The sequence below is a fragment of the Stenella coeruleoalba genome (genome assembly GCF_951394435.1).
Source record: "Stenella coeruleoalba genome assembly, chromosome: 2".
Lineage (NCBI taxonomy): Eukaryota > Metazoa > Chordata > Mammalia > Artiodactyla > Delphinidae > Stenella > Stenella coeruleoalba.
The window spans coordinates 179,801,884-179,816,026 of NC_137147.1; the positions used below are offsets into that span (position 1 = coordinate 179,801,884).

At 44.5% G+C, this 14,143-nt stretch overlaps 1 long non-coding RNA gene across 1 annotated transcript in view; it reads left to right on the plus strand.

The window, feature by feature from the left end:
• The window catches only part of LOC307181655, a 110,607-nt gene extending 103,943 nt beyond the window's left edge, over nucleotides 1-6,664 (plus strand). The window contains exons 4-5 of the long non-coding RNA XR_013826997.1: nucleotides 1,118-1,351; nucleotides 6,565-6,664. This is a non-coding gene — a long non-coding RNA (uncharacterized lncRNA). The remainder of the gene's footprint in view (nucleotides 1-1,117; nucleotides 1,352-6,564) is intronic.
• The last annotated feature ends 7,479 nt before the right edge of the window (nucleotides 6,665-14,143 follow it).

A 14,143-nucleotide genomic window follows, 5' to 3' on the forward strand; every position in this document is an offset into this window, starting at 1 on the left:
CTGCTGCAACCAAGACCCAGTGCAACCAAATAAATACTTTTTAAAAATGTGTGTGTGTATATACGTGTTGGCCATTTTCTTAGAAAAATTGTAGCATCTTATGCTTTTTTATTTATATCATATTTTAAAATCTGAAAATCTATTTTTACATAGTGATACATAAAGTTTTAAAATCACTCGGGCCTCCCTGGTGGCGCAGTGGTTGAGAGTCCGCCTGCCGATGTAGGGGACACGGGTTCGTGCCCCGGTCCGGGAAGATCCCACATGCCGCGGAGCGGCTGGGCCCGTGAGCCATGGCCGCTGAGCCTGCGCGTCCGGAGCCTGTGCTCCGCAACGGGAGAGGCCACAACAGTGAGAGGCCTTCGTATCACAAAAGAAAAAAAAAAAAAATCACTGCCTACTATGCCATTGTATGGACACACCATGTAATGGCCACCGTTTGAGTCCGACTGTTTGCTGGGCACTCTTGCACCCTCTTCGTATTTATTCAACACGTATTTATGGAGAGCCTGTTATGTGGAGACACTGTTCTAGGTGCTATTCGCTCAGGCTTCACTTCAGCCTTAAAATGTAGCTCCTGTGATTATCCTGATTTTACAGAGGAGAAAACTGAAGTTTAAGCAACTTGCCCAAGGTCACAGGATTCGTGACTTCATAACCAGGCAGCTGGTCTCCGTTGCTTCAGCTTTTAACCCCCCCACTAGCCCCCTCCCCAAGCCCCCTTCTGATGGGTAGTCAGGCTACATGCAGCTGGCGGCTGCTTAAGCAATGCTGCAGTGAACATCTTTTCTCATGTGTCTTTGGGTGCCGTTTCCCCACTTGTAAAAAGCACTGAGAAAGGGAAACAGGTGAGCTCATTATCTTACCGGATATCTGTTAGCAGTCCCAGGTCATTTTAAAAGGTGCCTTTCTCCAAAATTAGGGATTTAAGGAATCAAAAAATACTACGTTCCATTCTTAATATGAAAATCTTGGGTTAAGCCTTTGAAATACTTCCATGCTGGCCCTGCGTGTTGGATGCATATTTGCAGATAGGGTAATACCTGGATTACCATCACCAGCATCCCTGGTGGGAAATGGAATGTTTTTATTAAAATTTCTCTTGTTTGCGTTTCAGGAAAGAAATGAAAGCGGATCCACAAGCCAGGTCTGGTTTTAATCAGAGCCTAATCTTTATGAGACAACACAAGGCTGAGAATTTTTTAATCTGATATTTTGAAAGAAAAATCCGTGTTCCAAAATGATACAAACCAATCAGCCTTAGAAGAACGATGGAGAAAAGAAATCTCTTGCATAAAAGAGAAGCAGGAAATTCCAGAGAAGTTTCACAGGGAGGAGGGGAAAACCCAAGGTCTGTATCGCTATTTATGGTCTTACTTCTTCGTACAGGGTAATAATCTGGTTTTGTTGAACAACCGAAATTCGGTTTAGAGGGAATCACGGCATTCTGTCTCCCTGAAGTGAGAACATAACTGAACATATTACAAACCCACTCTGTGTCCCATGATCCATTGGCCCTTGAGATAAATATTTCGTCCTCTTCAGGGACTCTTCCCATTGTGGTCACAGATCCATCTCATATTAGATGATTTAATACCTTAGTGATTTGGAACGTCTCTGTAGACATTGCTGAACTTTTTATATTTTCATGTACATTCCACTGATTGGGGGCAAAAGTTCCGATTGGCAGGACTTCAGGGTGGGTTGTTGAAATTTATAATCATTTTCATATAATGCTCGGCGAGAGTGGGGATAGTGAAATCTCAATTTTCCAATAAGCTGCAAAACTATTAATGGATTTCTAGGTCATGTCGTTCAGGGTTAACACTCAGTGGAATATATTTTCCATTAAATATGAAAGTGCTCCAAGTACGTTTTATACCAGGTGTGTTAACTTTACTGTTTCCTGGAGTGTCTATAATTTCAAAATTAATCAAGTCTTCTTTTATGTGCTTTTGCATGTATTCTGGCTTTCTTTTGAACAGTCGTAATGACTCAGAGATGGAGACTAAAAATTGGCAAGAAAAAGCCAATAAAAGCATAAAGTCCAGAGTTTCAGAGAAATGAGATTTACCAAATGATATACAGTATAGTTCCCTCGACCAGAGCTTTCAACGTTATATTTATTTGAAAGTGCCTCGTTTAGTGTTTATTTTTGCCAGTTTCATAGCAGGAATCAGATCACAAAGATTCAATGAGCAAATCAAACACCATTTTAAAATTCATCCTTGGAGCATAGGCGTGTCTCTTCTTATTCCATTGTCTTATCTCTTTCCAAAGCAAGACATTTAAATTTTTATGTGACTAAAATCGTCACACGTCAGAATACCGTAGGACTTAAAACTCCAAATGTTTTGGCTTACACATTTCAATTTCCTAACTCCACTGCAAAAAGAAAAAGAACACTGGATAAATTAAAATAGCTGGTGTCTTCCTATCGTTAGTCTCCATTTATTCCTCTTGGCGTACATCATGCGTGTTTACTCGGATAAATACAATTGCCTTTTCTTCGGTTGCTTAAATCTCTTTGTCTACGAAAAGTAGAAAGAGCTCATCCATTATTTAAGTTACTATTTCTATAACTGAATTAATACACACATCTACCCGAGCAAAGAGGTTGACAGAGTGAAGGTCCGCACAGAGGTTCCGCTTGAAGTCCCACCTGATCTCTGTATGGATACGTAATAGTGAAAGCACGTTGCCAGAAATACCAGGTTTTAGTGCTATGATGATGGCGTAAGTGATACTGTAAGAGGAAGAGACCCTCAAATATTTTCAACATTTAAAAGGATGTTCTCCTAGTTTAAAAGATGCCTCTCTTACTCTCTTAATTCTCCAGGGCACAGAGCAGGAAGTCAGAGCTGTTACATTCTGCTTTGCTGAGTGTAGGTCAGGCTGATGTATATCGATTGCCCTGGATTTTTCAGTATAAAAACTTGGAGTTTGAGCTTTCCTTCAAGTTATCAGTCCAACCTCACTCTGCCACTGCTTGGGTTCCCCCAACTTCAGTTTCCTGGCTGTGACCCCCAAGATTTACACTGGCCCCAGTGGCTGCCTCTGTGAAGGGAGGACGTGAAGCGGAAGAGAATTTCAGGGCAGCCCCGGACAGGGAGTCAGGGGAAAAAACGTGAAGTTTGAGGGAAAGTAGGGTCAGGCCCTTGCCCCATAGGCCTCCACAGCTGAACCTGCGTTCGTGTATTTGTTTCATAGATGAATTGACATACTTTAAGAGAAGATGTATTCTCTTCTGAAATATTGCCTTGTACATTGCAGCTCATGGAAGATGGCCCTCTGTAGTGGTAAAGTGAAAGCACACACACACCTGAGCTGTTGGCAACGTGTATTTTTAAAACAAATACATGGGGCTTCCCTGGTGGCGCAGTGGTTGAGAGTCCGTCTGCCGATGCAGGGGACACGGGTTCGTGCCCCGGTCCGGGAGGATCCCACATGCCGCGGGGCGGCTGGGCCCGTGAGCCGTGGCCGCTGAGCCTGTGCATCCGGAGCCTGTGCTCTGCAGCGGGAGAGGCCACAACAGTGAGAGGCCCGCGTACCACCAAAAAAAAAAAAAAAAAAAAAAAACACAAATACATGGTAGGGGGAATGTGGGAAAGAGACAGAGAACAGAAGAACTGATCAGTAACAGGTGTCCTGCTTAGAGAGGTTCATTTAAGGGATTGGCCCATGTGATTGTGGAGACGGGCAAGTACAGCATTTACAGGGCAGCAGGGGCTCAGGCAAGAGTTAAGTTGCGATCTTGAGTCCAGAACCCGCAGGGCAGGCTGGCAGGACTTGTGTGTGGCGTCTTGAGGCAAATTCCTTCTTCTCCCAGAACCCTCAGTGTCTGCTTCAGCTGATGGGATGAGGCCCACCCACATTACCAAGGGTAACTCCCTCCAGAGTCAGCCGCTCGTAAGTGTTGATCGTATTGACAAAGTGTCTTCACAGCAACATCTAGACTAATGTTTGACCAAACAACTGAGCCCCATAGCCAGGCTGACACATAAAATTAACCCTCGCAGTATTTCCCCCAATTATGAAGGAGGAGACTGGGGCTTGAAGAAGGTAAGAACTCGCTCGAGGTCAAACCACGAGAGTGAAGTAACACTGTGCAGCCTCAGTGCTTATGCTCGTAATCACAGACCCTGGCTGCCTGCTCAGATTACTTGCTAAATTAGGGAAGACGCTCTAAAAGAGAGGCACTTGAACATGGTAGGTTTTGATTTAAGGCAAGGGTTTGAAACACAGGGCAGACAAGATAGGGTAACAAGGACCAGATTTACCCTCTTGCCTGAAATGACTGGAAACAGAGATAATGTATGTGAAACAAGAGTCTGAAAGACCCTGGATATCGGGTAGTAAAGGATAGCGATCCTTGAGAGACGAGAAGCAAACCGGGGTTGGGGTGGGGGGCATCCCTAAAGGAGGGTTTCCAAGCAGTGGGGCAGAGGAGGGCACCCAGGCAGGTCCCTGTGATCTCCCTAAGTTGAGGAGACAGCTGAGAGTCTGGGGAGGCCAAGGTGGCTAGAGTTAGCGGGAGAAGAGGGGGCCATGTGGAGAAAGCCTCCAGAAATGTCCAGAGTGTCTCCCCTGAGGCTTCAGCTGACGACCTATCAGCAAGCGTGTGTGAGGAAACCCCCGAGGCTGGGGAAAGAGCCACCCAAGAGATAAAAGTAAATAGTCTCCGGAGATAACACAGGGCCAGAGCAAAAGAGGCGTCATTCATGGAGATCCAAGTGTGTGCCTTGGTGGTGAGGCAAAATTAGAGCTGGACCACATTCTCTGTGGTTCTGCCCAACAAACCTTCACAGCAAACTTGAAAGGATTGAACCATTTCCAAGTAATTTACCTGTGCTCCGGAGTTCAGAGTTCAAGAATAGTTCAAGCAATACAAAAACAGGTAGTACCCAGCAAGGTAAAATTCACAGTGTCTGGCATCCAATCTAGATTACTAGGCATGTAGAGCAACAGAAAATTTTGACCCATAATCAGAGGAAGAAATAAGCTCATGGAAACTGATACACAGATGCCATAGGTGATGGAATTAGTGGACAAAGATATTTAATAGTTATTATGTCTGTATTCAGTGTGCTCAAGAAATTGGAGGAAAGATCATGCATGATTAGCAGAGACATGGAAAATATAAGATACAAACTGAAATTCTATGAAAACTACAACATCTGAGACTAGAAACACACTGGATGGGATCAGAATAGATTAGACATGGCAGAGAAAAAGATTAGTGAATTCGAGGACTTAGCAATAGAAAGTAAATACAGTGAAACATGGAGAGAAAGACTGGAAACAATAAACTATCTGTGCACTCTGGGACAGCTTCAAGTGGTCTGATAATGTGTACTTGGAGGTCCTAGTCTCGGCAAACTAGGCATTGAAGGGAATTCTACTTGATAAAGGTTATCAAAGGAAAATGTATAGCTAGCCTCCTATGTGTGGTGAAGGACCGAACACCTTCCCCTGAAGATTAGAAACAAGACAAGGACGTTCACTCACCACCTGTATTCAGTACTGGAGGTTCTAACCAGATCCATTGATAAGGCAAGAAAAAGAAAGAAAAGCCGTCTTAATTGGAAAAGAAGTAAAACCTTTTTTATGCGTTGATGACATTATCATCTGTATAGAAAATCTTATGGAACCTGCAAAAAAAGGCCAAAAGAACCAATAAGTGGCTTTAGGAAGGTTGCAGGATGTAAAATCAATATACAAAGATCTGTTATTTCCAAATACTACTAATGAACAGTTCGCTATTGACATTTTTTTAAATTCCATTTACAATAGCATTAAAAAGTGTTATATTCCTAGGGATAAATCTGGCAAAACATGATTAAGGTCTGCACACTTAAAACTATAAAACATTGCTGAGAGAAATGAAAGGCCTGAATAAATGGGGTGATTTACAAGTTTCATGGGTCAGATAACTCAATATACCGAATATGTCAAATTTCCCCCAAATTCATCTGTAGAAAAAAAAGCATTCCCAATGAGAATCCTTTTTGTATAAACTGACAAGCTGATTCTGAAATTCATTTGGAAATATAAAGAACCTAGGGAAATCAAAACAACTTTGAAAAATAGGAGGAAAGCTTTCATACTACGTTACTTTGATATTTATTATAAAACTACAGTAATTAAGATACTGTGGTATTGGCATCAAGATAGATAAGCAGATCAATGGAACAGAAGAGTAATTAAAATAGTATGATATTGGTGTCAAGACAGACAATAAGGTCAATAGAAAAAAATGGAGAGTCCAGAAATAGACTCACATCGATAAGGTAATTTTTTTTTTTTTAACCTAATCCTTGGGTTTAAAGTTCAGGGCTTCAGGTAAGGGGCAGAGTGGCAAGGCTGGTACAAATGGTAACAGTGGCAAGGAACCCAGCTGTCATTGGCAGGAGCCTGTGCCAGGGTGTTGCAATGCCTGTGTCTTGCTATCCTGGCTCTCTCTTTCTGGTTTTCTTTCTTTCGGTAGGTGTCCTGTGGGATACACCGGAGACAGGTGTCAGCAGTTCTCAATGGTCAACTTCTCTCGTATGTCTCTTTACACAGGTGTAAAGATAATTCAGAAGAAAGTACAAAGTTTTCAACTAACGCAGATGAAACAGTTGGATATTCTTATGCAAAAAATAATTCCAGTCCAATCCTGGCACTTATACGAAAAGTAAGTCAAAATAGATTGGAGATCTACCTGTAAAAACGAAAATTATAAAATTTCTAGAAGAAAACATAGGAGAAAATCTTTGTGGCCTCAGGTTAGGCAAAGATTTTTTTACATTCAACGGCAAAAGAATAATACACACACATACAAAATTGATATATTGGACTGCCTCAAAATTAAGAAATGTTGTTCAAAGGGCACTGTTAAAAAGTGAAAAGATAAGCCAGAGAGTAGAAGAAAATGCTTATAAATCACATATCTGATAAAGAACTGGTATCCACAATATATTAATAACTCCCCAAACTCAGCAATAAGAAAACAAACAACTGTATTTTTTAAATGAGCCAAAGATTTGAACACACAATTCATCAGAGAAGATATACAGACAGCAAATAAACACATGAAAAGATACTCAACATCATTATGCACTATGGAAATGTACATTCAAACCATAGTGAGATACTGTTGTGTGCCTATTTGTACGTCTATAGTTAAAAAGACTGACCCTGTGAATTGCTGGTTAGGATGCGAACGAACTAGACCTGTGACACACAATGTAAAATGGCACAAGTACCTGGAAAACAGTTTGACGCTTTCTTAAATAGTTATAAACACACACTTTCCATAAGATCCAGGCTTTCTCCTTCTGGATATTTATCCAGGTGAGATAAATGCCTATGTCCATACAAAGACGTGTATACAAATATTTATAGCAGACTTGTTTGTAATAGCCTTAATTAATTAACTAATGAATTAAAAGGAAACCAAGCACAATCGAAATGGTTATATCATCAGGTGAATGGATAAATTGTGGCCCATCCACACAATGGAACAGTACTTAGCAACGAAAAAGGAACGGACTGTTGACACATGGAAGGACATGGGTAAAGCTCAAAGTAATCATGCTGGCGAGGAAGCCAGAGAAAAATCAGCACAGACTCTATGATTCCATTCATACCATAAACTGACCTCTGGGGACAGAAGGCAGGTGCGTGGTTCCCTGGATTGGGAGCAGGGGGTGGGAGAGTGATCGCAAAGGGTCAGGTGGAAAGTTTGGGGGGCTGGGCATGTTGGTCACTTTGTGGGGCGGTTTCGTGGATGTACACGTATGTTGGCATTTCAAATTGCACACTTTTTTTTTTAAAGAATTATTTATTTATTATTTATTTATGGCCGCGTTGGGTCTTCATGGCTGCGTTGGGTCTTCATGGCTGCGTTGGGTCTTCGTTGCTGCGTGCGGGCTTTCTCTAGTTGCGGCGAGCGGGGGCTACTCTTCGTTGCGGTGCGTGGGCTTCTCATTGCGGTGGCTTCCCTTGTTGCGGAGCCGGGCTCTAGGCGCGCGGGCTCAGTAGTCGCGGCTCACAGGCTCTAGAGCACAGGCTCAGTAGATGTGGCGCACGGACTTAAGTTGCTCCGCGGCATGTGGGATCTTCCCGGACCAGGGATCAAACCCGTGTCCCCTGCATTGGCAGGCGGATTCTTATCCAATGTGCCACCAGGGAAGTCCCCAAATTGTACACTTTTAAAACACACCGTGTACTGTTTGTTCATGATACGTGAAGCAACGTGGTGTTGGCCCTGCGACTGGAAGAGGCGAGACTGGGGCAGGAAGACCACTCAGGAAGAGGCTGAGAAATCCAAATCGTCCTAACACCTAGAACCCGCCTTACAGCAACCAGTTTTACATAAATAACTCTAATATAAGCATAAGAATCCTGGTCTGTTAGGGGTGAATTCATTTGTAGGAAAATAGGAGCTAGTAATGAGTAAGCAAAGCCTAAGCCAGTACATTAGGGGCTTTGGTGCTCCTTACAAAAGGACCCCTGGTTCCTGCTGCCCCGTCACCCGTCACCTGGGTGCCTTTGTGCAGTGCACAGGCCGCACAGCCATCCACGGCAGCCCTGATCCTATAGACCACGTGGTGTGATAGAAACAGCCCTGACCACCGAATCTTGGCTCTGCCATTAACCATGTGGCCTTTGGTGAATCACCTAGAAGTCGTCATACCTTAGCTTCTTCATCTTGGATTCTGGCCCTGTGGGGCTTGGTTGAGATAAGGACTGTGGTTAGGCTTTCAAAACAGGCATGGGCCCATCAACCTGTTCTGACCAGAGGTGAGGGGAGAAAGGCTGGTCTGGAGTTCATCCAGAGAACATCCCCGGGCTCTTTATTCATCTTTATTAAGATGCGCATTAAGCTACTAAACAGGGCTGTCTTGGATCAAAGTGTGAGAGACGTGTTCCCACTTCTGTCCCCACTGCTACCTTCTGGGGCCTTTTGTGATGTACAAGCGTCACACCCGGTTCCCCGTGTCACCCCCTCAGCGGCCCAGGGCCCACTGGGAATTCCTTCCCAGAGAGGTTTGCTGCCCTGAATTCCCGAGTCAATCCATTCCTTGCTTCCATCTTCCCGTCCTTTCGGTGTGTAGATCACAGCTGGGAGGAATGAATGTTACTAAACGGAGTCACGCTCAGGTTGGTATATACGACTAGGGCTACAGCTCTCTTAACCTTAACCTTTCAAGAGACACTTATTTTAAACGAGATGCTCATTTAAATGACTTTCTAATGGTGGAATTTGGTATCAAGTAGCTAGCTCTTTGGGCATGGGATGGAAGGGGTGTCTCTCGAAACAAATCTCCACATTTAGTGCCACCAGATATCCAAAATGTTAAGCCATTTACGCTGACTTTCCAACAAGATAAGTTTCTTTCTGTATAATCATGTTTATATCTATTTCTATATATCTGCTACAAACTCTGCACGGGAAATAATGGCATCAAACGTGGATTTTTTTAATGTAAGAAACTGATACACTGATTGAAGGCTGCTGTTACAGTGTTTCAGATGCTGCTCGTGGCTGAAGTTCAAGTTGGTATGTTCCAGTCATTTAGCTCGATACACTTGTCAGTGGTCTAGAGGATGAAGTGAATGGCCGTGTGAAAGAATTTGCTGATGACACAGAAGTGTTTAGGTTGGTAAGAGCTAGGAGGGTTGTGAGGACCTTAAGATGGCTCTAATAAACTGGATGACGGAACAAACGTGAAGACTGATAACGTTTTACAGAGAAGGCCCAAAGGCAATAGATACTGAAAGAAATCATTTAAGCTCTACATAATTTAAGCAGTACACACCGATGGACTTAGAATTTATGTTAGTTTCAAAAGGAAAAGACTTGCTCTAGGAATCAAATTAATAAAAACATTTCAGGAAAGCCATCTAATCTGCAGTGGTCCTGAAACAAGGGCCAAAAGAGTCTAGGTATGTACTCAGAAAATGCAGGGAAAGATACAGGAAAGCATGAGGTGGTTGGGACTGGGTACCGACCTAACAAGCTCCCTTCTGCCGACTTGGTCCTGATGCGTTCCTCCTGTTACCCTCAGCCCCAGAAAATGAATCAGGACCTGTCTAAACCAATAGTCCCCAAAGTATGATCCCCAGACTGGCAGCAGTGGGATGTGGGATGACCTGGCATCTTATTAGAAATGCAAATTTATTAGGCCCCATCCCCAATATAGTAAATCAGAAATTTTGGTGGAGGAACACAGCAATCTGTATTTTAGTAAGCCCCCCAGAAGATTCTGATTCATGCTGAAGTTTGAGAACCACTGGTCTAAACCAACTGTGATAAAATCCCATTCCCCTTTTTTGCCAATGAGTACATGAAGGATAAGAATGAACTCCCTTCAGGTCATTGAGATACAAGTGAAAGTCTGCTGGAGGATTTTAAGAAAGGTATTTCTCTCGGATGAAGAGAGTAAAGACATTGCAGCCTTTGGCCTTAGTTCCGTGAAGATGTGATGTTTGGAGCTTCAGCATCCATCTTGTGGCTATGAGGAGGCATGGCTGAGGACCACAGAGCAAAAAGATCATGTTTTTGTGCCACTGAATTAGCCAACCTTCCCATGACTCAACATCCAGGATGTCTGGCTATGTGAGAAAGTAAACCTCACTTTTGGTCAGATATGCTATTCCTCGCATCGGAAAGCATCCCCCCAAAAGCACATGCCTTTCTTCTCCACTGTGGTAGAGAGGAAGCAAACCTGAAGAGGTAAATGTTCAGAAATAGTGAAAAAAAAACCAACAACCCAGATCTCAGCCCTCTCACCTGAACACGAGAGAGCTACATTCCCTAACCTTAAAGCAAGTGTGTTTTTGAGCCTCTCTGCTCTTATATACTGTATTAATATAACAAAGATTTACTTTTCTCATAGTTATCTGTAAAGCATCTTTAGTAACAGAGCTATGTGCAAACATAAAAAATCCTTCCTGGGGTCAGCATACCATCCATCCAGTTCAGGGCCGTGTGACTGAAAGATACACTGGGAGGAAAGTTGGAAGGTGTGATCGTTCTTGATCGCAACCTTGGAAAGTTAAAGTTGCACACAGTGCACTTTCATTTCCCCCGCATCCCGTTACGAATGACCATTTATGGATCTGCTCAGCTCTTCATGTTGTTAGTCCTACTAGGAATGAAGAGGTCACGCAGTGGACACACACCTCAACCCAAGGACCGCTTTCATGGGAAATAAAATGCCAAGACAGATGTATGGGTGGAAACCTACACTTAGAGGAGGCAGAAGGTATCTCCTGCTGACTGTGTCTTCACACCTCGGCAACACACATTCGTGGGCCTGTGAGCAAAGTCACAAGGAGGAGTGCAGAGTGCGAGACTCAGCCCAGTGAGTGCATCCTTTTCTGTACCATCCAGCTTAACCTCTGACACACTCTTAACAGTGAAGCCCTCAAGTGACTAACTGCAAACACAGGTGGGATTGTCATCGTATCCTATAGGTCAGGAAGATTGGGCTTCACAGGACTGACGGCAGGAATTGTTCCAAAGTCAACTGTCCTCCTCGGAGAATTCCCTGTCAGCTGTCAGAGAAGGCTGGCTCCGTTGAATTCAGCCCTCGAAGAGTGCAAAGGGGAGAGAAGAGCTCTCAGAGACGAAAAGCAGACCCCGCAGGATTTTACGGCTTAAGACCAATACCTTCCCCTGCCCTCGGAGCCATTAGGGAAGCCAGCGGCATCTGGGGCCCAGATGCTCTGAGCAGATCTCCCTCTGGGCAGAGGCTGGCCTAGTCTTCCCTGGAGCTCAGAGCAGGTCACGAGAGAAAGGAGTCTTGCCCCGGCCAGGGAAGTGGAAGGGCAGCTCCTGGCCACAGTCTTTTATCTAGGCTGGAGCCGTGAGTTCAAGGTTTCTCCCATTTCCTACCCTTGGAAGGCAAGGCAATTCCTGTTGCCTGGTGGAGTGGAGATAAAATGGGACAGGGGATGGGAAGAGCACTGACTGTGTGGCTTATAAAATCCCTGTGGCAGAAAACACTGTTGTGAACTCACCCAAAGCTATTTCTCAGACTCCTTGGTAGCCAGGTGGGGTCATGTGACCGAGTCTTGGCCAATGGGATGTAGGTGGAAGTGAGTGACGTGCATCACTTCTGCGCCTGGCCCAGAAAACACACCTGGGCCGTCTCGCAATCCCACTCTCCGGGCTTCTGGTCACGTGCATAGGATCCGCAGACAAACCCCCAGCTGACGGGGATGGGGGCCCACCCGATGGAAGGAGCTCAGTTCCCTCATCAGCTGCACAGAAGGCCACCTGCCTAGTGGTCTCAGATGGTGCTGGAATGCAAAATAGAGCTCTGACTGTGCTCAACCATCTCAGAGTTTGTTGTCCCACCAAGCACTGTTTACCCTACTTAATGCAGGCTCGGGATGTGTCCCAGAGAAAGCAACTGAGAGGGAGACTGGAACCTGGGGCAGGGGTGGGGAGCCAGGGGTAGCAAATACGTTTAGAGAGATGGCTCACAATGTCCAGGTGGCATGTGGTGTGCCGCTCACTTAACGACCCTCCCTTATCAATGCTCTTATGCTCTGGACGAACCTCTGTGAGGCTGCCCGGGGGCCCCTCACCTCTGGCTGGCTGTCAGGATCTATACAGACAGCCAAGGAGGCATATTAAACAGACCTCAGGCAGTGCAGGATCTGAAAGAAATTAGCCCAGGCAAATCACCACCGAGTACATTTTTCTTTTCTGGAAGACAACATTGGCGAACACAAGCCACACCATCTCCTGAAACCTGTGTGTTCACTGCCCTTGAACGCATCCATGTGGATGGCTGACAAGTGTAGGGACGGCTGGTGCATGTACAGCAGGTTACTAGCAATCTTCATTGGCTTGGTAATTAACCTGTGAGATTTTTTTCTATATGAGCTCTACAGTGTTCTTATTCCAGAGATGGCAATCATTTTAGATAAATTTTTTTTTTTGCGGTACGCGGGCCTCTCACTGCCATGGCCTCTCCCGCTGCGGAGCACAGGCTCCGGACGCGCAGGCCCAGCGGCCATGGCTCACGGGCCCAGCCGCTCCGCGGCATGTGGGATCCTCCCGGACCAGGGCACGAACCCGCGTCCCCTGCATCGGCAGGTGGACTGTCAACCACTGCGCCACCAGGGAAGCCCTAGATAAATATTTTCATGCAAAAGATTCTGCCAGATATTTTTTATGCGTGAATAACCTGATCTGAAGGAATTCATTTCTGATGCTCAGATATTACCTCCCTTATTTTGGTATTTTTATTGTGGCAAAATGTACATAGCCTAAATGTACCATTTGACCAATTCTTAAGTGTACAATTCAGTGGCATTCACTACATTCACAGTGTTGTACAGCCGTTATCACTGTATATTTCTCAAACTTTCTCATCATCCCAAATAGAACCTCTCAAAACAACTAAGTAATAATTTCCCCTTCCCCACTTTCTCCAGCCCCTAGTAAACTCTGATCTATTTTCTGTCTCTAGGAATTTTCCTGTTCTAGATATTCCATGTAAGTGGAATCACAAAATATGTGTCCTCTTGTGTCTTATGCTACTTAGCATAATATTTTCAAGGTCTGTCCATGTTGTATCATACATCAGAACATCATTCCTTTTTACAGCTGCATAATTTTCCATCGTATACATACACTTTGCTTATCCATTCATTTGTTGATGGACATTGGGTTGCTTCCACCTTTTGGCTTTGTGAGTAATGCTGCTATGAAGATGGGTGTATAAGTATCTTTTCCAGTTCCTACTTTCAATTCTTTTGGGGATATACCTAGGAGCAGAATTGCCGGGTCATACAGTAATTCTACACTTAGCTTTTTGAGGAACTACCAAACTCTTTTCCATAGCAAACCTGCAAGATTTAAAAAACCCAGATTAAAGAAAAAATGTAGAAGAAGGCTCTTGTGATGCCATGGGGATGCCTGCGTGATGAGTGCCAGCTGCGTCTGGAACCCTCATTAGCACAGAGCACAGTACCTCTTGGACCAGCTCCCTCTAGGCAATCGCATTAAAGGCTTCACACCTGAGTGACTCCCCTATACAGAGGTAAATTGCCGAGCAGCTGATAAAGCTAAGCTTCGGAGCCCCTCACTTGCCCTGACTCCTTCCAAAGCCCTGGGAAGGGCCCTTACCATATGGTA